The sequence below is a fragment of the Heteronotia binoei genome, chromosome 7, assembly GCF_032191835.1.
Source record: "Heteronotia binoei isolate CCM8104 ecotype False Entrance Well chromosome 7, APGP_CSIRO_Hbin_v1, whole genome shotgun sequence".
In the NCBI taxonomy this organism is placed as follows: Eukaryota; Metazoa; Chordata; class Lepidosauria; order Squamata; family Gekkonidae; genus Heteronotia; species Heteronotia binoei.
In genome coordinates, this window is record NC_083229.1 from 69605856 (window position 1) to 69629821 (window position 23966).

Sequence of the window (23966 nt, forward strand, 5' to 3'; positions counted from 1 at the left end):
AAACTATTATATAGTGTCCCAATTTGGATTTCTGCCCTCAATGAAACAGTTGAAAGAGTCCAATCTAAATTTTGTAGGAAAATTTTAGAGCTTCCAGCTTGTGTACCTTATTCAGCAATATGCCTTGAGACAAACCAGAGACATTTAGCCACAAAGGCATGGATCTCCACTTTCAAATTTTGGCTGCATCTTCATTTCAAAAGTGGGCTTAATAGTCTCATTGCACATATACTGCATGAATCTTATCTATCTGATTGGCTGACCCACACTGAAGAAAAAAATCGCATCAGTGGGGCTTAGCATTTTTTAGAGAAGCATGCTTTTGTCATGATTAAACAGAGGTTAATTGACATGGGGATTCAAGACCTTAGAAGTCTCGCTTCTGGGCACTGCTCTCCCATGCAATGAGGGATTCCTTTTAGTGGTTCACTTACAGAGTATTTTTCTTGTTTGGTTGACCCCCACATTCGAAGGGTGTTTATGTTAGCTCGTTTTAATGTGCTTCCTTCTGCCGTGCTATATGAGAGGTTTAAAAAAATACCATTCCTTGATAGGCTCTGTCTCTGTGAGCTGAAGGAAACTAAAAGAACAGGTCATGTACTTTTATCCTGTAGATTCTACTGTGATTTACGTGCATCTTATCTGGATCCTATATTGCAATTCCTGGAGGGTAAATCTGATGAAAGCAAGATAGTAAGCTTTCTAGCCTCAAATAAGGCTGAAACCATCGAAGTGGTGGCAAACTTCCTTTACTGTGCTTATAAGAGGAGAAGTCTGTTTAGAATGTTTAATTAACCGCCTTTTTTCCTGTTTCCTTGATTTGATACTGTTGTTGTTATGCCAATAAAGGTTCTGTGACTAGCTCACAAGATTATTCATTTAAAATATTTATACCCTGCCTTACCTCTTCAGACTCTAAGTGGCTAACAAAGTTATCTCACAGAATTAAATGCAATCTATACAGTTATATCTATACAGAAAATTTGCCCTCTAATTTTCAGAGTTCAAAAATAAATAAATCCAGGTGTTGGTACCAGAGGCAAGTTATGAATTATTAGGAGCTAGAAGCTGACAGTGTGATTCTCTTGGGCCAACTATCATGGGAGTTCACAAGCTTCCTGGCATTTTTTAAGGCTGCAGAATGTAAGGATAAACTGCTGAATTGAGATGGAATCTGTTTTTGCATTCCTGTTTGGCACAGAGGGCTATTAGAACGTTTCCTACAACAGCAACAAAATTGGCAAGATATAAAATGCTTCACAAATGCTTCTAAGTAAGACATCTTCAAGGGCAGCCCCACATACAGTATGTTACAATAGTCCAATCTGTAGGCTATGGTGGTATAGATTAGTTCGACTAAATCAGCAAAGTCTAAATAAGAGGTCAGTTTATAAGCCACATGTAATTGAAAAGATGGTGCTCCTAGCAACAGCATCATCCTGATTATACACTGACAATCCCAGATTTAAGAGAGCCCCCAAGCTTTGATCTTGATTTACTAAGGAAAGTTTAACCCTATCTAAGGCTGGGACTTGACATTTATTTCATTTGGCTTAGACTGGAGTAACTGTATATGATTGTGCCCCCAGGAAAGTGCAGGTTCAGGAATATGTCAAATGAATCCCCTGCAAGTTGGAGCCATCAAACTCACAGTGGACTCCCCTGGATGCCCCTCTAGTTGCCCTCCAAGTTGTATGCAGATTTGCTTTAGGGAAGGGGGGGAGATCCTAGGGTCTGATGTGCAAAAGGGATTATTGTGTCAAGCCTGAGGCATCAAACTGGCAGCAGACACCACCAGAATGTCACCCTCCAAGTTCCTCAAAGCAGATTGGTTTGGGGGAAGGAGGAGATCCTGGGGTCCATGTCAAAATGTGTCAAATGCCTCCCACCAGCTAGAGGCATCAAACTGGCAGCAGACTTCCCCAAGATGCCCCTCTACTTGCCCTCCAAGTTATGTGCAAATTGGCTTTGGGGAAGGGAAAGATGTGCAAAAGAAAGGATTATGTCAAATGGCACCCTGCATTTAAACTTTAAATGCCTTTAGTTCACTCACTGAGTCCTCCTGCCACTTTGCAACTGCAGAAGGGCTGTAGAAGAACATCCCCCCAGTTGCCTTGATCATTAATGCCTCAGTGCTGTTTTGCCTGGCCCACAGATTGCCCCCAATGGGCCAAAGAGACTGCCAAAAATCAAAACATGGTCCATGGGTGGTCCTCATGCGGCACTCAGAGCCCTCTCTGTGGGCACGCATGCTCCCTCACCTCCCCCCAACTGCCCTCCACCTTCCCTCCCTCTCTGGTGAGGGAGAGAACCTCCTATTCTCTCCCTCTCCACTCCGTGGCCCCCTTCTCCTCAGAGGCATGCCAAGCTGCACTGCACCAAAGCTGGACCCTACTGGCTTCGATGCGGCTGGTGTGCCTTTTAACTCTTTGAAGCCTGCGCAAGAGAAGACTTCACTCCCTCTCACTTCCGGCTAGAAGCTGGTAGGATCCAGCTTCGGCACAGCGGGGTTCGGTGTGCCTCTGAGGAGGAGGGGGGCCATGGAGTGCGGTTGCATTGCAGCTCCGGGAAGGGGGGGAGGTGGCGGTGGCACGAGCCTTGTGCACAGGGGGGGGGGCAGGGAGCACGCATGCCCACAGAGAGGACTCTGAGTGGCTTGGTTTGGAGAGGGATTTAAAGAAACAAATGCCTTCTCCAAGCTGGCCGATGGGGTGGTGGGGGCTTCGAGAGCCACTCAATAGTTGCAAAAGAACCATCCGTAGCTCCCGAGTCATGGTTTGGCCACCCCTGCTCCAGGTGGTAGCTCGAGGTTGCAAGCTTTTACAGCTGATCTCCAGGTGACGGAGGTCAGTTCGCCTGGAGAAAATATCTGCATTGGAAGGTGGACCCTGTGGCATTATACCCTTCTGAGCATGGGTGCAGAACAGGGTTGCCAACCCCCAGGTGGTGGCTGGAAACCTCCTGGAATTGCAATGAATCCCCAGGCGATAAGAGATCAGTTTTCCTGGAGAACATGGCTGCTTTGGAAGGTGGACTCTATGGAGTTATATCTCATTGCAGCTCCTTCTCTTCCCAAACTCAGGCTCCGTCCCCCAAATCTCCAGGTATTTCCCAACCCAAACCTGGCAACCCTAACTGGACCTCCTTCAGAGACACAACAGAGTACTCCAACCTTTTTGAGCTTGTGGACATCTTTGGAATTCTGAAATGGGAGGTACAACCACAATGCAACCCCCAAGCACAACACACAGAGGAAAATTCCTTGCAGGTGTTCCTGTAGTTTTAGGGAGGGGGATAGATGGGACTCACTAGGGCAGGGGTGGCTAAACTTGCTTAACATAAGAGCCACATGGAATAAATGACAGATGTGTGAGAGCTACCAGACATGAATAAATGACAGATGTCTGAGAGAAGGGAGGGAGGGAGGGAGGGAGGAAGGAAGGAAGGAAGGAAGGAAGGAAGGAAGGAAGGAAGGAAGGAAGGAAGGAAGGAAGGAAGGAAGGAAGGAAGGAAGGAAGGAAGGAAGGAAGGAAGGAAGGAAGGAAGGAAGGAAGGAGAATAGATGGTGGGAGGGAGCAGGGAGGGAGAGGTGGGAAGAAAGCAACTTGAACTTTAAATGCATTCTCCAAGCCACTGGCTTGCTTGGCTTGTAGAAGTGGTTTAAAGAGACAAATGCCATCTCTGGTGGGGGCTTCAAGAGCCACACAATGTGAGTGAAAGAGCCACGTGTGGCTCCCGAGCCACAGTTTGGCCACCCTGCACTAGAGAGATGGGTATAAGGCAGCTTCACGTTTTCATGTGGCCAAGACCTGGTTGCGTTTCGTATTTCAAAACTGTTGTGGCACAGCCCAAGCTGAAGGAAAGAAAAAGAGAGCATGGATGTGGGGGGGGGGGGGGGGGGGGGAGAGATCAGGATCTTGAATCAAGCACATTTTTTTGAAGGGATGTGGGTATATTACAGGAAATGTTGGATCCCACTAATCTGGCAGAAACAGCGGCCGGGATCTTCTCTGGTTTAGGAGTGGAAAGGGAGGAACTGCGGGCTTCCTTGTTTTCAAATACGATTCTTCTGATAGCAGTATATGAGCAAAGCTCTTTCAAGCTACAGGGACCATAAGGCAAATTGTTGATAAGCTGTTTTTGAACTGTTCTGGTTTCTCAGAGCATCTCTGACAAGTGTTTGTCCAGCTGCTGCTTAAAGACTGCCATTTAGGGGGTCAATTGCACTGTTGAACAACTCTTACTGTTAAAAAGTTTTTCCTATGCCAGTCCTCTCCTCTGCTGCCAACAGGAACAGCTCCCTGCCCTCCTCTAAGTGGCAGCCATTCTAATACTTCAAAAGAGCAACCATGTCTCCCCTTCCAACCTCCTCTTCTCCAGACTGAATATCCCCAAGTCCCTTAGCCTTTCCTCATTGGGCTTGCTCTCCATGGTTACTCAGAAGTAATCTACAGTGAGCACTGTGGCACCTACTCTCTACACATGCACAAGATTGCAGTTTTAGTTTAAAGAAAGAAGACAACATTGGATTTATATCCCACCCTTCACTCTGAATCTCAGGGTCTCAGAGCAGTTCACAGTCTCCTTTATCTTCCTCCCCCACAACAGACACTCTGTGAGGTAGGTGGGACTGAGAGAACCTCTCCCAGAAGCTGCCCTTTCTAGGACAGCTCTGTGATAGCTATGGCTGACTCAAGGCCATTCCAGCAGCTGAAAGTGGAGGAGTGGGGAATCAAACCCGGTTCTCCCAGATAAAAGTCCATGCACTTAACCTCTACACCAAACTGGCCCTCCTTTCTCACATCAGACTTTCTAGTTAATACAATTCAGACTATCCCTGAAGTTTCCAAGGGTAGCTGTGCTGGTCCATATTAGAACAACTAGATTTGAGCCCAGGAGCACCTTAGAGACCAACAAGATTTGGGGCAGGTGGCACAAGCTTTCCAGCATTAGAGCTCCCTCGATTAGATTAAAGGAGCTTTGATTCTCAAAAATCTTGTTCTCTAAGGTGCTGCTGGACTCATATAAATCAGTGGACTCCTTTCATCAACTTAATTTATTAACTAACATCATGTATCACCTGCCTTCCTCCCCACAAAGGACATTGAAGTGGTTTGACACACTCTTCCCTTCTCTTTTATCCTCACAACGAACCTATGAGGCAGGTTAACTCAGAGTATATTACTGGTTCAAGGTTTCCCAGCAAGCTGCCAGGGCAGAGTGGGCATATGAATCAGGACCTCCTAGATCTGATTTGGACACCCTAACCACCAGCTCCTACTAAACACACAATATTTTAATGTATTCTTTTTCCCTAATGGCAACTAGAATGATGTTTATAATGTATGTTACATGTTCAAAAGTAAATTAGGTGGACAGGAACTTCTCTGGGAAAGGCATGTTCTGTTTAACCCAGACTTGCAAGCAACAGAGCAATGAACAGCCTCCATTTATTGCCTTATGACACTCTCACCATCATTCTCCCATTCTGACATGTTACTATTTTGTTGGTTTCCTAAGCAAATGCTATACAGACCAAATGTTCTTTCAGTTTGTTAATTTCACTATGAGTTGTTTTTCCTAAGCTAAAACCTCAGTATTCAGGTTAAATTGCCATGTTGGCACTTTGCGATACATAAGTTGGTTTTGGGTTGCAGTTTGGGCACTTGGTCTCTAAAAGGTTCGCCATCACTGCACTAGGCAAATGGAAGGTCTGCCCTGATCCATGCAAAAATTATGTCCATGGTCTGATCCGTGTCCATCTCTACAGCACACACCCCTGATTGCTTTTCAGAGGTTCATAAGGTTCATGGTGGGAAGTGGGGGGAGAGGGATCACTGAAATCTCCTGCATCCTACAGCTCCTTTGGGGGCTCTGTTGGGCAGACTGGTTTGAACCTGTCTGCCAAGCAGAGCCCCAGCTGAGGCTATGGTAGCACACCTTGCAAAAGGCATTTAAAGGGATGTCCCCTTCCCTTTGAATGGCTTTTAAAAGGTGCACTGCACAAGTGAAATCCAAGCACTTAGTTCACCTGGAAGTGAGTGAACTTGCTGCTTGGAATTCACTCGAGCACAGCACACTTTGCAAAAGCCATTTAAAGGGAATGTCCCTTTAAATGGCCTTTGCAAGGTGCACCATGCATGAGTGAAGTCCAAGCAGCAAGTTCACCGAGTCACTAACCTCACTATGAACCGGTTCAGTAACTGGGGAGGTTCATGAAGGTTTGTAGCTCATGTGGCCCCACAAACCAAATCAAACCTCTATTTTCCTGGTCTGAGCCCGTCCTTTGTTCAGTTATTAATAATGCTCATGCTTTAAAAAAAAACCCTGAATGGCAATTAGTAGATAACAATTTTTAATGGTTAATACATTTTAAATTGGTTCAAACTAGATGTATATTTTCTTGTCATTCATGATTCATTTCAATTGCCTCTTTTCCTTATCAATGGACCCTATTAAGAATTTACCGTAGAATCACTGCATTTGTTCTGACAGAATTAATGTGTATCTAAGTTAATGCTGCTATTATCTTCAATTCCTGATTGAGCATTGTTCATAATGAATATGTAGCATATGCACTGTGATGAACCATGCCTCCCTTCATCCATTTTTGATGCAGTGCCATTTAAAAATCCAAAAGCAGGGCAAGCTGAGAATCACACAAATAATCTAAATGTGCTCTATGCATTGACATACTAGGGAAAACCATTAGCTTTTGCTAGGAAATCTATCTGTGGAGAATTTATGGAAGGTGTGTGCAAAATTCAGAGAACCACACTTACTCAAAGAGATGATGGTCCCCAGAAGTACTAATGCTTAGAGTTCTGATGGTGGCAGCAAGTGCAGTCAACTTAAGACAACCTCATAGAGTTTTCAAGGACAAAGATGAACAGAGGTGGTTTGTCATTGCCTGCCTCTCCATAGCACCGCTGGATTTCCTTGATGGTCTTCCATCAAAATACTAACTACTTTGGGCTTTAGCTTCTGAGATCTGACAAGGTCAGTCTAGCCTGGGCCTTCCATCCAGCTCAGGGCATCAGAGTTCTACCCTTGACATTTTGCAAGTTTGGTCCACCCAAAAGTGCTCATGATTTTAGGTGGACTTTTAAAGATAATTTCTATTGTGTATTTTTTTTTTGGGGGGGGGGGTCACTATTTAGAATGACTGGCCATGGCAAAGTGTTTAAAGCAAAGGAGGAGTAATGAAAATCAAAATATTATTTGTTAAAGAAGACTGGATCTCGCTACAGCCAGAACGAGTGGAGAGGCCTGCTATATAGAGAGCCAGGTTGGTGTAGTTGTTAAGTGTGTGGACTCTTATCTGAGAGAACCGGGTTTGATTCCCCACTCCTCCAATTGTACCTGCTGGGATGGCCTTGGGTCAGCCATAGCTCTGGCAGAGGTTGTCTTTGAAAGGGCAGCTTCTGGGAGAGCCCTCTCAGCCCCACCCACCTCACAGGGTGTCTGTTGCGAGGGGAGAAGATATAGGAGATTGTGAGCCACTCTGAGTGCAGGGCGGCATATAAATCCAATGTCGTCTTCTTCTTCTATATTGCCCAAGGACAAATCCTACCTATGAGCTTTTGGAAGAGAGGGTTAAATATTAAGATATAGGCAGAAATTTAAATTGGCTGTGCCTAGATATTAATATCTTACAATGAATTTCCCTTTGTTCTGCATGATTGAAGTCTTCCAGGTGCTGATTATATAACATGCAAGCATAGAAAGAGAACGGCCATTGGACTTACCGTGAGGGATCCTTCTCCTCAGAGGTTCAGAGGACATCTCTGAGTAATTCCAACTGTTCCTTCAGGGAGGCAGGAAACGGAAGATTTGTATCACTTACCGTGAAGCTTCCTTCTCGGTGGACTGGCAGTGGGTCGGTCCAACTACTGGGTATAGGCTCCTCCTCCTCATCACAGGGTCGGGTCCTCCAATCGATCCAGAGGGGGAGTGGCCTATACCTCCCAGGCCTCGCCAGTTCTCTCCCAGCCCTGCACTGAGCAGGACGGTTTTTCTCCAGGCGCTTGCAGGAAAGCGCAGAAGATCCGGATAGTAAAAAAAAAAAAAAAAAAACAAGTAGAAGAAGCAAAGCAAAGGTCGAAAGCGTTGGGGTTGGTCCCAACAACGCCGACGGAGGGCAGGACTGCCAGGTTTACTCACAAGTAAACCGAGGGACGAGTGGCAGAGCCCGGAGAGCTTCGTTTTCTTCACAGTCGTGACAGAAACGAAGCGGGAAGAAACGGCGGCAAACGGAGCGGAGCGGTAAGTCTCCCTACAGCGTGGGGACTGCTAGCGAGCCGTCGGGAGTACCGGGAGTCCCCTTGCCGCCCACACCGCTTTACTCCCAATCTGCCTCGCGTCGTATGCTTGGCAAAGGGGGGAAAACACCATGGAAAGGCAAAGCAAAGGTCGGAAGCGTTGGGGTTGGTCCCAACAACGCCGACAGAGGGCAGGACTGCCAGGTTTACTCACGACCGACCCACTGACCAGGCCACCAGAGAACACTTTTTCACCTTCCTGTTGGCACCTTCGGAATAATCCCACCCTCAGTTGTGGGACTCCGAAAGCAGTGTTGTCTTCCTTCTAACTAGAAAGACTATAAACACAAATTAACAACATGCAACAGTAACAGTGAACTCCAAAAGTACTGAAGTTAGAACAGTACAAGGGAGAAAGGGCTGTAGTAGATGGATCAGAATAGAATACAGACGATGAAGAGAAACCTGGGAGTGGCGAAATGTCCTCCGAACCTCTGAGGAGAAGGATCCATCACGGTAAGTCCAATGGGCCATTCTCCCTCAGAGGTTGTCAAACATCTCTGTGGGACCTCCCAGAGCAGTCCTCTAGTTGGGTGGGTCTTCATCATTGGCCTCCCCAGAACGTGCTGTAACACCTTTCTCCCAAAGGCTGCATCTGCCGAGGCCACGGAATAAATCTTATAGTGTCTTACGAACGTAGATGGGGAAGACCAGGCAGCAGTCCTACACAACTCTCCTACTGAAGCTCAGTTCAGAAGAGCTGCATTTGTGGGGGCACTTCTAAAGGAATGTGCCATAATTTCCTTAGGGATTTGCAATCCTGATGCCCTGCATGCTTCACTAATGCAGGCCTTAAGAACTGCACAGATTGACAAGGTGGACATCTTATCTCCAATTCTGGGAGGAGAGATGTTAATGAACATATAATCCGTTTTTCTAATTTCTGTGTACATTTAAAGTATGCCAAATGAACTCTTTTGGATCTTTGGGTTGTGGGCAAAAGGTAGGTAGGTAGATTTCCTGTGTGCGATGGAACTTAGAAGCGGCCTTGGGCAAGAAAGAGGGATCTGTGCGCAGAACCACCTTTTCTTTATGGAACACACAAAGTCCAGCTTTGACCAAGAGTGCCCCCAGTTCTGAAACTCGACATGCTGACACTATGGCTACCAAAAACAGAGTCTTCATTTGAACCCATTTTAAAGCAACCTCCCAAAGAGGTTTAAAGGGCTTCTTTGTAACAGCCGACAAGATGGTATGAAGTCGCCAAGATGGGAAACGATGGACTGTTGGAGGTGACTTTAAGTTAGCACCCTGCAAGAACAACTGGATGTGCGGGTGTTGAGATAATCTGTACCCTCCTATGAGAGGTAATAACGTGGACAGGGCAGCTATCTGCCTTCGTAAGGTCACCAGTTTTAACCCTGACTCTAGGCCCTCCTCTAGAAAGGCTAATAGAAGAAGAATAGCGAGGGAACTTTCTTCCTACGACACCAGCGGACAAAGGCCTTCTAAGTGGTATTATATATACGAATGGTAGAAGGTTTTCTTGATGATAGCATAGTGTCTGTCACCTCAGGCAAGTAGCCTAAGCCTCTGAAGATTTCCCGCTCAACCTTCACGCGGTCAAGTGAAGCCACTATGGGTCAAGGTGCCAAACTGGACCCTGATGAAGCATGCCAGGAAGTACTGGCAGGGAAAACGGAAGGTCTATTGACAGTTCTGTCAACATTGAGAACCATGGACGCCATGGCCAATAAGGAACTACCATGATGATCTCCGCCTGTAATTCTCTCACCCTCCGGAGAACTCCAGGAACTAGAGGAACCAGAGGAAATGCATACAGAAGACCCAGAGGCCATGGTGCTGTCAGAGCGTCTGTCTGCTCGGCATCTGGATGAAAAAACCTAGTGAAGAACCTTGGTAGCTTTTTTTTTGCTTCTGAAGTGAATAGATCCACATCTGGTTGATCCCAGCGTTGACCAATGAGATCGAATAGGCTTGGGCTGAGAGCCCACTCACCCTGGCAGATTACCTGTCTGCTCAGCCAGTCTGCTTGTGTGTTGTCCTGGCCTCTGATGTGTTCCGCCCGTAGAGAGGTCAGGTTCTTTTCTGCCCAAGCTAGAATCTTTGATGCAGTTGTGAGGATTTGGAACCCCCTTGATTGTTCAAGTACGCAGTCAAGATTGTTGGAAGTTATATTGTCCATTCTGACAAGTACGTGTTTCTGAAACTATTGGGTCTTGAAAGCAACCAGGGCTAGATGTATGGCTCTGACTTTAGGAGATTGATGGGAAGTCGACCTTTGGAGTGCAACCACCTGCCCTGGACTGGTCTGTCCTGAAGTATGGCCCCCCACCCCACCCCAGTTGGCAACTGTGAACAGCTCTAGGGGTGAGGGGGAGTGAAACATCTTGCCGTGGCAAAGATGAGTCAAGTCTGTCCACCACTGTACGCTTTTCTTGACTGGGAACAGAATAGTCAAGTTCATGTCTTTTCTCTCCATGATGTGAAGCTCAAATGGTTGTAGGAACATCTGAAGAGGTCTGGAATCTGGCCCAATGGATCATGTTCATGGTCGAAACCAATAATCCCATCAGTTTGACAAGCAACATTAGTTGTGATGATTGACTCTGAATGACCTTGGTAGCTAGATCCCTGATGGTCCTGGCCTTGGACAGAGGAAGAAATAGTGAGTTGCACATGGAGTCGATCACCAGTCCTAGATGCTCCAACCTCTGGCTCAGCTGCAGCAAACTCTTTGATATGTTCACAATGAAACCGTGCGACTGAAGGCATTGAATGGTAAGGTCTGTGTCACGAAGAGACTTCTCATTGCTGTTGGATATGACTAAGAGGAGGGATGGTGGCTCAGTGGTAGAGCATCTGCTTGGGAAGCAGAAGGTCCCAGGTTCAATCCCTGGCATCTCCAAAAAAGGGTCCAGGCAAATAGGTGTGAAAAAGCCTCAGCTTGAGACCCTGGAGAGCCGCTGCCAGTCTGAGAAGACAATACTGACTTTGATGGCCCAAAGGTCTGATTCAGTATAAGGCAGCTTCATATGTTCATGTTCATATGTCATCCAGAAGGGATGGATATGGACCCCCTATTTTCTCAGATGGACTACTGGATTTATTAAGACCTTGGAGAAGACTCTGGGAGCTGTTGATAGGCATTGCCCTGTACTGGTAGTGTTGATTCAGTACTACAAACCTCAGGAAGCGACGATGAGAAGGATGGATAGGGACATGAAGATAGGCTTCCGTAAGGTCTATGGAGGTGAGATACTCCCCTGGCAAAAGCGAGTCCATAATGAATCTCAATGTTTCCATTCTGAAGTGACGTAATTTGATATAGCGGACAAGAAACTTAAGGTCTAAGATGGCCCTCCAGTTGCCATTCTTCTTGGGGATGGTGAATGGAGTACATCCCTTTTCCCCTCTCCGACCCTTGGACAAGTTCAACTGCTCGAATGTTGAGGAGGTGTTGAAGCGCTCTTATGGTAATGAGGAGTTTGTGAACTTGCTTGGGGGTAGGTGATCTGACAAATCTGCCTGGTGGAAGATGGTGGAACTATATTGAATATCCCTGTTTTACAATTTCTAAGGTCCATTGGTCCGCCTGAGAGATTTCCCAGGCTGACGAAAAATGGAGCAGTCGAGCTCCCACCAGTATCTGATCGTAGTCATGCCTGCTTGGACTCAAGTTCTCAGTCAGACTTGTCCGATTTGGAGAAGTTGTTTCTGTTGAATTTTGAGCCAAATGAACTTCTCTTGTAGGAATTATTAGATGTCTCCCAATTAGACTTCTTTGAGTCGATGTAAAATCTGGCCAGGGAATGCTGAATCCGAAAGGACTGAGGACCCCTTCTACCATTTCTCCGAATGGATTTCGGCATGGCCTTCTTTTTGTCACGAGTCTCTACGAGGATCTTATCTAAAGCATCCCCAAAGAGACAGTCCCCTTGGAAGGGGTATGCTGCCACTGTAGACTTAGACAGAAAATCAGCTTGCCAAGCCCGAAGCCGTAAGAGGCATTTAGCAACTGTCGTGGATGCCATAGCCTTAGAAGCAAATGTCAGGATGTCTAAGGTAGCATCGGCGGTGAAAGATGCCACCTTGAGGATGCACAAGGTGCCCTCTAATAGACACCTATTGTCTTCTGGTAGCATCTGGATTAATTTATGTACGCACACAATGGATGCCCTGGAAACCAGGGAGGCCGTAGAGGTCACCTTCACCATCATGGCAACCGATTCATATAGTCTTTTCAAGGTTGCCTTTGCTTTTTTTTCCAGGGAATCTCTAAGAGAACCCTGGTCATCCTCAGATACTAGGCCCGAGGGTTGTAGGGCTGCTACCAGGCTGTCCACTGTTGGAGCCTGTAATAACTCATTAGTGTAAATAGGGAGGGCATACAACTTCTTGACTAGGTGAGGGAACTGCCTATTAAAAGCTGGCTTTTCCCAGTCAACTGTCTTGTTTTTCGAAATATTCTGGGAAAGGAAATACTTGCTCAGAAGTTTCCCCCCAGGGCAGGAACTCAGTATTTCCACTGGTTCTGTATTTGAGCTTCTTTGTTTTAGCCACCTTGGCTTCCTCATCGATGGGCCCCTCCTCAATTTCTAATGCTGAAAGGGTCTTGGCTAGCAAATACTGATAATCTTCCTGGCAGAAGAAATGACTAGACTGTTCAGGAATTTTAACTTCCCCTGTTCCTCCTCTGAGAAACATTCCCCCTCTTCCCAATCGTCCTTATCAGAGTCAGAAGCTATAGAGTCCAATTCAGAGGGAAGAGGCTGAGAAGGTTGTAGGGGAGCCTTTCGTGCTGCCTTTGTAGGCCAGGTGAAAGTGGGGAAAGAACGAGGGAGATCTAAAGGGCAAGGCGGTCCCTGTGGAAAAAGCCCCATTTGGGCACAAAAAGATCCCATCTCCTCTTGCTTCGCCCGCCTAATAAAGAGCATAGCCTCTGGATTCAGAGGGATGCCTGTCGCTGGTACATTACCCCCGTTTGGATTTAGAGGCTCTTGGGTGTCTTCCTGTTGTAGCTGCAGGGTAGTCCACACCTCCGGAGTGCCTGCCATTAGGGGTCGGAAGGTTTGAGAGCTGAGCCTTGCACTTCCAGAATGGCCATCGCTGTTCTCTGCTGCCCTGAGATACAAAGTCGGGGCTTCCATCACGCGCTGTTTCTTGGTACCGGCAGTCGTTTCATCTGCAGCCGCATTGGGAAGGGCACGAACAAGCCGCAAAGGCAGGTCAGCACCTCTGACAAAGCTCACCATTGTGAGAGGCACGGTGCGCATCTCTCCCTCCTCCTCCAAGAGGAAGCCGTCCCTGGGCCCAAATTGCTCTTCTCCGCTGTTTTTTCCCAGCAAGGGGGAAAGGAGAGAGAGAAAAAGGAAATAATATAAGGTGTGGAAGGGAAAGAAGAAAAAGGCTTAGCCTAGACTATGTGCTGCTGCTCCCTGTAGAGGCAGGAACTAAACTGAGGGCGGGGTTAGGCTTCCCAAATCCCCCGCTTTGCCTGGTGACCCCCGATTTGAAGCCTTCTTCTCCCGCTAGCCAAAACTCTGGAAAGCGGGGGGGGAATGGCGGCCCTTCCCACCCAGCCCCGATCTCAGCAACTTTTCCTTGCCCTGCCCTTCCCACCCAGCCCCGATCGCAGCAGCCTTTCTTCAGTTTTCCCAGGCTGCTTCCGGTCCCAATCAGCTGGCTGGCGGGAGAGGGGGGGAGAGAGGGAGCCCCGCCTGCAAAGGACCATGTGCCTTTGCACCTCCAGAGGCTTGACTTGAAAGGCTTCCATTTAGGATGGTGTGTCTGTGTGTGTTTCTGTGAAGAAGCTGGCAGCAAATGGTGAGTTGAGAGGCTGATCCGCTGCTTCAGACTGGCCAGAAAGAGGGGGGGGGAGAGGGAAACGTCTTCATTATTTCCTATGTGATCGATTCTCATAGGGTATAATGGGGAATTGTTCTGGAGGTTTCAGGGGCTCTGGGGGAGCTGTTTTTTTAGGTAGAGGCACCAAATTTTCAATATAGTATCTAGTGCCGCTTCCCAAAGTACCCCCCAAGTTTCAAAACGATTGGACCAGGGGGTCCAATTCTATGAGCCCCAAAAGAAGGTGCCCCTATCCTTCATTATTTCCTATGGAAGGAAGACATTTAAAAAGGTGTGCTGTCCCTTTAAATGTGATGGCCAGAACTCTCTTGGAGTTCAATTATGCTTGTCACACCCTTGTTCCTGGCTCCGCCCCCAGTGTCTCCTGGCTCCACCCCCAAAGTCTCCTGGCTCCACCCCCAAAGTCCCCAGATATTTCTTGAATTGGACTTGGCAACCCTAGGCGGGGTTATTCCGAAGGTGCCATCAGGAAGGTGAAAAAAGTATTTCCTGCCTCCCTGATGGAACAGTAGAGAAGGAACCCACAGAGATGTCCGACAAACTCTGAGGGAGAACATGTGTTTACAGAAGGTACTCAGTGGAAAATAAGGTACTTGCATATTACTGTGGAGCCAGCAGTCAGTGTGGTTGTGAAAGTGTTGGACTATATCTGGTAGACCCACGTTCAGATCCTCACTCTGCCATGAAACTTGCTGAGTCAGTCATTCTTGCTCAGTTTAATGTTAGTAATAGCATTATTGTGAGGATAAAATACAGGGGAGAACCATGTATGCAGCCCTGAGCTCTTTAGAGGAAGTGTGACATAAAAATTTGACTGATAAGTGGTCATGTGATACTATAAGAATATCTGTCTTCCTCTCTGGAGGTCTTCTCACTTGGCTTCATTCATAACCGGAATTTAACATACACAGGGCCGGATTATTATTCTTGCTACTTGCCTAAAATGAAATGTGTGTCTGTAGGTGGTGAAGATACAGGACCGGAATAAGGAAGCAACATTATAAGACAAAACACTGAGTTATATAAATCCACAGTCTTGGATATTTCCCTGCAATTAAACAATCACCCTATTAACTTTTTTTTTTTGAAAAAAAATCACAACCATTAACAGAATCACAATACATTAAGTCATAGCAGTCATCCATGCATTTTCTTTCCTGTCTAGCACAGCTAAAATAAGTATATTCTATCAATTATGTACCTGAAGGCTTATGTTTTATGTTAGATCTGCATATTCTTATTCCAAAAGTCTGTGAATTGTCAAACTTAATTTCTATTGATATGACAGATACAGAAAGAGATAAAATTTGAAGGATGGAATATCCATTTATATTGCTTGAAGCCATTTGTTATCAAAGATAGCAGGGGTAAATGTCAGCATTATACAGAAGGTCTGTGACAAATTAAATTAGTAATGCAAGAACAGTGGCTATCACATTATAACCCTACACGTTAATGTCAGAAACAAATATAATTTAACAAGTTACAAATGCCAAAATGTCCTCCAGGAGAATTGAAATGTAAGACCAGTGGATACACATAGAACACTGCTAGCAAACTGTCAATCTCCAAGATGGGGAAAGCCTGTCACTAAGGGAAGATCCAGACAATAAAGTGGGCTAAGAACAACTGTGCAACAGAACAAAATGCAGGCCTATTTTTAGCAGTTGCTGACATTTGTATAGCCCAGGGAACAATGAGCTGCATTGCCATTATTGTTAGCAACAGCAGTGGCATTAGGGAGCATGAGGACAACAAGCAGAGAGTACGCACTAAAGAATTTACATTTAAATTTGGTATAAGGGGACAAAGTGGCAAGATATCCTAGATGCAAAGTAACAGAACATCCTAAATGCAAAACATGCCCTTCATCCACATTCTGTGGAAAAGTTTATTATACTTGTAAGGAAACCCAGAGGTACCAGCAGGGCCAGTGCCCGACTTCTGGTACCCAGGGCTGGGAGGGTGGGGGCTGGCCCCTCCCTCCCAGGCAATTTAAATTGCACAGGAGGGCAGCCAGGAGCAGTCACTGCTGTTCCCATTCCCAGGAAAGGTCCCATGCCCGGGAAAGATCAGCTGATCAGTGCTTTAAATTGCCCGGGAGGCCGGTGCCTGCTCCTGGGCACTCTCCTGATCACATGGAGTGCCAGCAGAAGCAATTGTGCCAGTGCCCCTCTACTTAAAGAGCCCATCAACCAGCTGATCAGTGGGGTTTTTAAATCACACAGAAAGGACAGTGGCTGCTCCTGCCACTCTTCCCATGCAATTTGAATTGCTGGTGGTGGTTGGGGCAGGGGCAGCCTTCAAGCACCTCTACCATGGCTTGAAGGCCACCCCTGCCCCCTGCTTCAAATTGCATGAGAAGAGTGGCAGGAGCAGCTGCTGCCCTTCCCATGCAATTTAAAGACCCTGCTGACCAGCAGGTCTGAGGGCTCTTTAAATGGAGGAGGAGGCTTGCCTGGCTGCTTCTGCTGGCGCTCCTGCGTGATCGGGAGAGCACCCAGGAGCAGGTGCCGGCCTCCTGGGTGATTTAAAGGCCCTGGGTTTAGGAAAGGAAGTGGCAGCTCCTGGGTGCCCACCTGCATGATTTAAATCACCCAGGAGGGAGGGGGCAGCCCCACCCTCTCAGGGAGTGCCCAATATGGCATCCCCCTGGGCCAAGCCCTAGGTGACCGCCTAAGGTTGCCTAATGGATGCACTAGCCTTGGGTATTAGACCTACAGCCTGTAGAACCCTAAAAAGAGTTATGCCCGTCTACACTCATTAAAGTCAATGGTCATAGAAGGGTGTAACTACTTCCTTTCATTGTACCAACACTCCATTAGCAACCTGTTGCTTTTGAAAAATAGAGAGAGAGAGCATTTGTAGTCTGTTTTTTTAACTATGGTAGTAGATCTATAAGCTTATAAAAACTGTAAGAATAATGGAACAATAAAACTGTGTTGACCATTCATGAAGAGTCCCTCCCTCTGTCAATCTCAAGCCAAACTACAGGCTAGTCTAGCAACAGAAATGTATTGCCATAACATAACTGCAACATACCACTTGAACACTTGATAGAGCAGAGTTGAGAGAAAATCCAGCAGCCATCCAAAGACGCTCTCAGTCATGGTGGTCCTTAATCTTTTAGGGCCAACTTGAAAAGAAGAACAGAAGAGAAAGAAAGTGTTTATTAAACATACAGGAGGTTTTTAAATTACTGTGTTTTTTTAATCCCTGAAGAAAACATGGATGATTCACATATTGCAGAATAAGCAAGCAACTTTCAACAAGAACAGAAAAAGAATAGCTATATAATTTCCTTTATTAAATACAGTTACAATGGAACAATACTTAGGTGAAAATTATACTACCACTACTTATTATTAGTAGTAAAGAAAATTACCAGTAAAAAGGAAAATTACCAGTAAACTACCAGAAAATAAGTGCATCAGCCTAAATTCCCTGCTCTCTATAAAAGCTCCAAGGGCAGAGTTGTGGAATGAAGGCAAGGCTATAGTACAGGGGGTGACTAAATTTGTTTCACATAAGAACCACATAGAATAAATGTCAGATGTTTGATAATGATTAATAATTATTATTATCAGTGCTGGCATAAAGTTAGCATAAAATTAATATTATTAATAATTTTATAGTTCCTAGGATAGGGTACAAAAGTGGAAATGAGGTCATTCCTGCATAAAGACAAAATATTGTGCAGATGGAGAGAAAGATATAGGAAAAACAAAACACAAGGGCAGGTAGGAGAGCAGGAAAATAACAATTTGCATTTTACATATGTAAGGGAATTTATAAACTATTTTTCTTTTTGTTTATGTTCTCTTTGTGGAACAAAGTTTGAGATTAAGAACATAAGAACATAAGAGAAGCCATGTTAGATCAGGCCAATGGCCCATCCAGTCCAACATTCTGTGTCACACAGCGGCCAAATATATATATATATATATATATATATATATATATATATATATATATATATATATATATATACACACACACACACACACACACACACACACACACTGTGGCTAATAGCCACTGATGGACCTCTGCTCCATATATTTATCTAACCCCTTCTTGAAGGTGGCTATGCTTGTGGACGCCACCACCTCCTGTGGCAGTTAATTCCACATGTTAATCACCCTTTGGGTGAAAAAGTACTTCCTTTTATCCGTTTTAACCTGTCTGCTCAGCAATTTCATCGAATGCCCACGAGTTCTTGTATTGTGAGAAAGGGAGAAAAGTACTTCTTTCTCTACTTTCTCCATCCCATGCATTATCTTGTAAACTTCTATCATGTCACCCCTCAGTCGACGTTTCTCCAAGCAAAAGAGCCCTAAGCGTTTCAACCTTTCTTCATAGGGAAGGTGTTCCAGCCCTTTAATCATTTTAGTTGCCCTTTTCTGAACTTTCTCCAATGCTATAATATCCTTTTTGAGGTGCGGCGACCAGAACTGCACACAGTACTCCAAATGAGACCGCACCATCGATTTATACAGAGGCATTATGATACTGGCTGATTTGTTTTCAATTCCCTTCCTAATAATTCCCAGCATGGCGTTGGCCTTTTTTATTGCAAACGCACACTGTCTTGACATTTTCAGTGAATTATCTACCATGACCCCAAGATCTCTCTCTTGGTCTGTCTCTGCCAGTTCACACCCCATCAACTTGTATTTGTAGCTGGGATTCTTGGCCCCAATGTGCATTACTTTGCACTTGGCCACATTGAACCACATCTGCCACGTTGATGCCCACTCACCCAGCCTCAACAGATCCCTTTGGAGTTCCTCACAATCCTCTCTGGTTCTCACCACCCTGAACAATTTAGTGTCATCCGCAAATTTGGCCACTTCACTGCTCACTCCCAACTCTAAATCATTTATGAACAAGTTAAAGAGGATGGGACCCAGTACCGAGCCCTGCGGCACCCCACTGCTTACCGTCCTCCACTGCGAAGACTGCCCATTTATACTCACTCTCTGCTTCCTATTACTCAGCCAGTTTTTGATCCACAAGAGGACCTGTCCTTTTACTCCATGACTCTCAAGCTTTCTAAGGAGCCTTTGATGAGGAACTTTATCAAAAGCTTTCTGGAAGTCAAGGTAAACAACATCTATCGGGTCTCCTTTGTCCACATGTTTGTTCACCCCCTCAAAGAAATGTAACAGGTTAGTGAGGCAAGATCTTCCCTTGCAGAACCCATGCTGAGTCTTCCTCAATAACCCGTGTTCATCAATGTGCCTACTCATTCTGTCCTTGATAATGGTTTCTACCAACTTTCCCGGTATTGAAGTCAGACTGACTGGCCTGTAATTTCCCAGATCTCCTCTGGAACCCTTTTTAAAGATGGGGGTGACATTTGCTACCTTCCAGTCCTCAGGAACGGAGGCAGATTTCAATGAAAGATTACAGATTTTTGTTAGAAGATCCACAAGTTCAACTTTGAGTTCTTTCAGAACTCTCGGATGTATGCCATCCGGACCCGGTGACTTATTAGTTTTTAATTTGTCTATCAGTTGTAGGACCTCCTCTTTTGTCACCTCAATCTGACTCAGGTCTTTCAACACCCCTTCCAATATTAGTGGTTCTGGGGCGGGCAAACACTTCTCATCTTCCACGGTGAAGACGGAGGCAAAAAATGCATTCAGCTTCTCAGCCATTTCCCCATCCTCCTTCAGTAATCCTTTTACCCCATGGTCATCCAAGGGCCCCACTGCTTCCCTGGCTGGTTTCCTACTTCTAATATATTTGAAGAAATTTTTATTGTTGGTCTTTATGTTTTTTGCAATCTGCTCCTCATAGTCCCTTTTTGCCTGCCTGATCACAGTCTTGCATTTGATTTGCCACTGCCTGTGTTCCCTTTTATTAATCTCACTTGGACTGGTTTTCCACCGCTTAAAGGAGTCCTTCTTACCTTTTACAGCTTCCATTACTTTGTTTGTTAACCATGCTGGCCTCTTCTTATACCTGTTTGTGCCTTTCCTAACTTGTGGTATGTATTTTATCTGAGCTTCTAGGATTATAGTTTTAAATAGTCTCCAAGCTTCCCCAAGGGTTTTGACCGTATTTACCTTTCCTCCTCACATGCCTCCTCATCTCAGAGAATTTACCCCTTTTAAAGTTAAATGTGGTTGTGGCGGTCTTTTTGGGCAACTCCCTATTTATACAAATGGTGAAATCAATAACATTATGGTCACTGCTCCCAAGCAGCGCAATCACTTTTACGTCTCTCACCAAGTCTTGGGCATTACTTAGGACCAGATCCAGGATCGCCCCACCCCTGGTAGGTTCTGAGACCATCTGCTCCATAGCACAGTCATTGAGAGCATCAAGAAACTCAATCTCTTTCTCTCGACCAGAACACATATTGACCCAATCAATCTGCGGGTAGTTAAAATCACCTATTACGACACAGTTTTTACGTTTAGCCGCTATCTTTAATCCCTCCATCATATTATAATCGTCCTCTCTCTTTTGATTTGGTGGGCGATAACAAACTCCCATAGTTAAATTTCCTTTTGGGCCCTCTATTTCAACCCAAAGCATTTCTAAAAGGGAATCTAATTCTCTGACCTCAGTCTTACTGGACCGTATATCCTCTCTGACATACAGAGCCACCCCACCTCCAACCCTTCCCTCCCTATCCTTCCGATATAACTTATATCCAGGAATCACCGTGTCCCACTGATTCTCCTCATTCCACCAAGTTTCTGAAATTCCCACAATGTCTATGTTTTCTCCCAACACTAAACATTCCAATTCACCAATTTTACTTCGGACACTTCTAGCATTTGCATACAAACATTTATAATTTCCCAAGCAAGCTAGGCCCGCCACCTCTCTCCTGCCGCCTCGAGACTCTAGCAGACAGTCCATACTGTTTGTCACCATCACAGTGGACAACTCTGATCCGTTACTCGGTAGAAAAATGGAAGCCAACCCTTCATCTCTTTGAGACGAGTCCTCCCGAACCAGAGACATTCCATCTCCTGTCGGCTTTCCCCCAAGATTTAGTTTAAAAACTGCTCTGCCACCTTTTTGATTTTAAGCGCCAGCAGCCTGGTTCCATCCGGAGACAAGTGGAGACCGTCTCTTTTGTACAGCTCCGGCTTGTTCCAGAAAGCATCCCAGTGCCTAACAAACTTAAACCCTTCCTCCTTACACCATCGTCTCATCCACACATTGAGGCTTCTAATTTGCGCCTGTCTCTCCTGCCCTGCACGTGGAACAGGTAGCACTTCCGAGAAGGCCACCTTGGAGGTCCTGGCCTTAAGTCTCCCACCTAGCAGCCTAAATTTCTCCTCCAGGACCTCACGACTGCATTTCCCCACATCGTTGGTGCCAACATGCACCATGACCACAGGCTCCTCCCCAGCACTGTCTATCAGCCTATCTACTACACGCGTAATGTCCGCTACCTTCGCACCAGGCAGGCAAGTCACCATACGGTCAATACGCGGTTTCACCACCCAGCTGTCTACTTGCCTAAGGATCGAATCACCAACTACCAAGACCCCCCCTCTCCCCCTGCCCAGGGATGGTTCCTTGGCGCGAAAGGATACCCGCTCACCAACCGAAGAAGAGGTCCCTTCTGAGGGCGCATTCCCCTTATCCTCAGCAAGGTGCCCTGTTCCCTCTAGACCCTCACGCTCTCTGGCAGCAACGGGGCTGCCACATTCAGAGTGGGGCTCATCTAATACGCCCCCAAGAGTCTTCCCCAATTGCCTAACTGACCGTCTCTGCTTCTCCAGGGCAGTCACCTCGGCCTCAAGGGTACGAACTCGTTCCCTGAGGACCAGGAGCTCCTTGCATCGAGCACACACCCAAGACTTCTGTCCTGTGGGCAGATAGTCATACATGTGACACTCAGTGCAAAACACTGGAAAGCCCCCACCCCCCTGCTGGCATTCTACCTTCATGATATATATATTAAATATACAGTCCTCTTTAAATGCTGTTGTTTACGTGGCTCCCCTTCTGGAAGGTCAACTTACCTTATTGGGAGAACAAGGAAATCAGGGATCTGGGTTCCTGGTCCTTAGGAAGCCCCCAGGCAAAGAGCCACAGGCCAAGAGCCCTTTAGCTCTCGCCCTTCGGCTCGCGCCAAAGGCTTGCGCCTTTGGCAAGGCGCAGCTTAAAATGCAAAGAGGGTGGAGCAGACCACTCCTAAGCAATCATCAACAATTACTCTCAATCAATCAATCAATCAATCAATCACTTTCACCTTTAGCCCACTCACCCAAACGTACAGCAGTTCCCCAGCTATCACAACTCAGCCTTTTCAGCAGTCACCCAAGCCTCAGAATGAAGTCTTTCAAAACGCAGAAATTCTTAGCAACTTCTCCAGCTGTCTCAGCTTATCAGAGCTGCTCTGCTCTGTTCTGTTCCTCTCAGGCCTCTCTGAGATGTGTCAGGCCTCTCTGAGATTAAAATAAACCATCCTGTTTTTCAAAGGCCTTTGAGAATATTACTAGGTCATATGCAAACACCCTATCAGCCACACAAGACACATTACTCAAATTCCAAGGCAGCTGCTCAGAGAAGCAACATTCAAGAATTTACAGAAGCTTTCTAATTCTGTACAACTCACAGAATAAGAAGGGAGAAAAATACTTCAGTACAAACTAGAGATAGGAAAAAGAGAATAGCAAAGGTCAAGTGAGCTAGCAGATCTAGGCCTGGGCACCAAAAGGGTTGAAGAAGGGATTCATTGGGCGATACCAGACAGGCATTTAAAGCTGCCCCGGAGACGGGAGGCAGGTGGATAAAAAAAAGTGCGTCCACATGTGCACATCTGCCTGCTGTCCCCGTCCTGCCCCGGTACCGTCCCAGGCTTGCCAGGAACCGGACGGGGACAGCAGGCAGATGTGCACATGTGGACGCAAAGTGGTACCTTTTTGTTGGGGCACCTCTGAGGCACCTCCCCAGCCATTCAGAAAGCTGGAAGGCACCCAGAGAGCACCTGGGGAGCCGTCGATGGGATGCAAGAGCATTCCAGATGCTCCCTGTGTGCCCACGGTCCGCCCCTTTCCTGTGCACCATCAGGAAGTTCTGGGGTGCTCTATTTCCGGCTAGTTTTCTTTGGGGCGGCTTGAGGCCACCCCAAACTGGCCATCTAGTATCAGCCATCATGTACCTGACAAAGAGGAAAATTACTACTAAACTACTCAGAAAATACATGCACCAGCCTAGATTACCTGCTCTCTATAAAAGCTTCCAGGTCAGATTTGAGGAATGAAGGCAAGGCTATAGTACAGAGGTAGCTAAATCTGTTTAACATAAGAGCCACACAGAATAAATGTCAGATGTTTGGCCACAAGACATAAACATCAGATGAAAGAGGGAGGGAGGAAGGGAGGAGGAAAGAAAGCAACTTTAACTTTAAACAAGCTGGCTTGGCTTGGCAAAGTGATTTAAAGAGACAATGCCTTCTCCAAGCCAGCCAATGGGTGGGTGGGGGCTTTGAGAATCACATGTGGCTCCTGAGCCACAGTTTGGCTAACCCTGCTAAAGTAGTTCAGCTTGAGGACTTTTCTGGGTGCTCAATGTGCTGACTCCAAATAGGGGTGTGCAATTTTTTTTTTTCCAGATGGGTAGCCATGTTGGTCTAAAGCAACAGAACAAGTATTCCCGCCCCCCCCCCCCCGCCAGGTTTGGGTATACTGTACCTGAAAAATATAATTAGTCCCAATATTCCCAAACTGCAAACACCAGTATGATATTCAGATTATTTGGGGGGGGGAGGCGGGGAGGGCAATTTTTCAGGTCTATTATTCCCTATGAAAAAACCTTTTGCATGGCTTGGGTGATGGT

The 23966-nt window shown here is 46.1% G+C and overlaps 1 protein-coding gene across 3 annotated transcripts in view; it reads right to left on the reverse strand.

The window, feature by feature from the left end:
- Positions 1–17286, reverse strand: part of SNTG1 (syntrophin gamma 1) — a 280518-nt gene extending 263232 nt beyond the window's left edge. For all 3 annotated transcript variants that reach the window (XM_060243820.1, XM_060243821.1, XM_060243818.1), the window contains exon 1: positions 17193–17286. The gene's annotated coding sequence lies outside the window, so the exon portion shown is untranslated. The remainder of the gene's footprint in view (positions 1–17192) is intronic.
- Positions 17287–23966: the final 6680 nt, after the last annotated feature.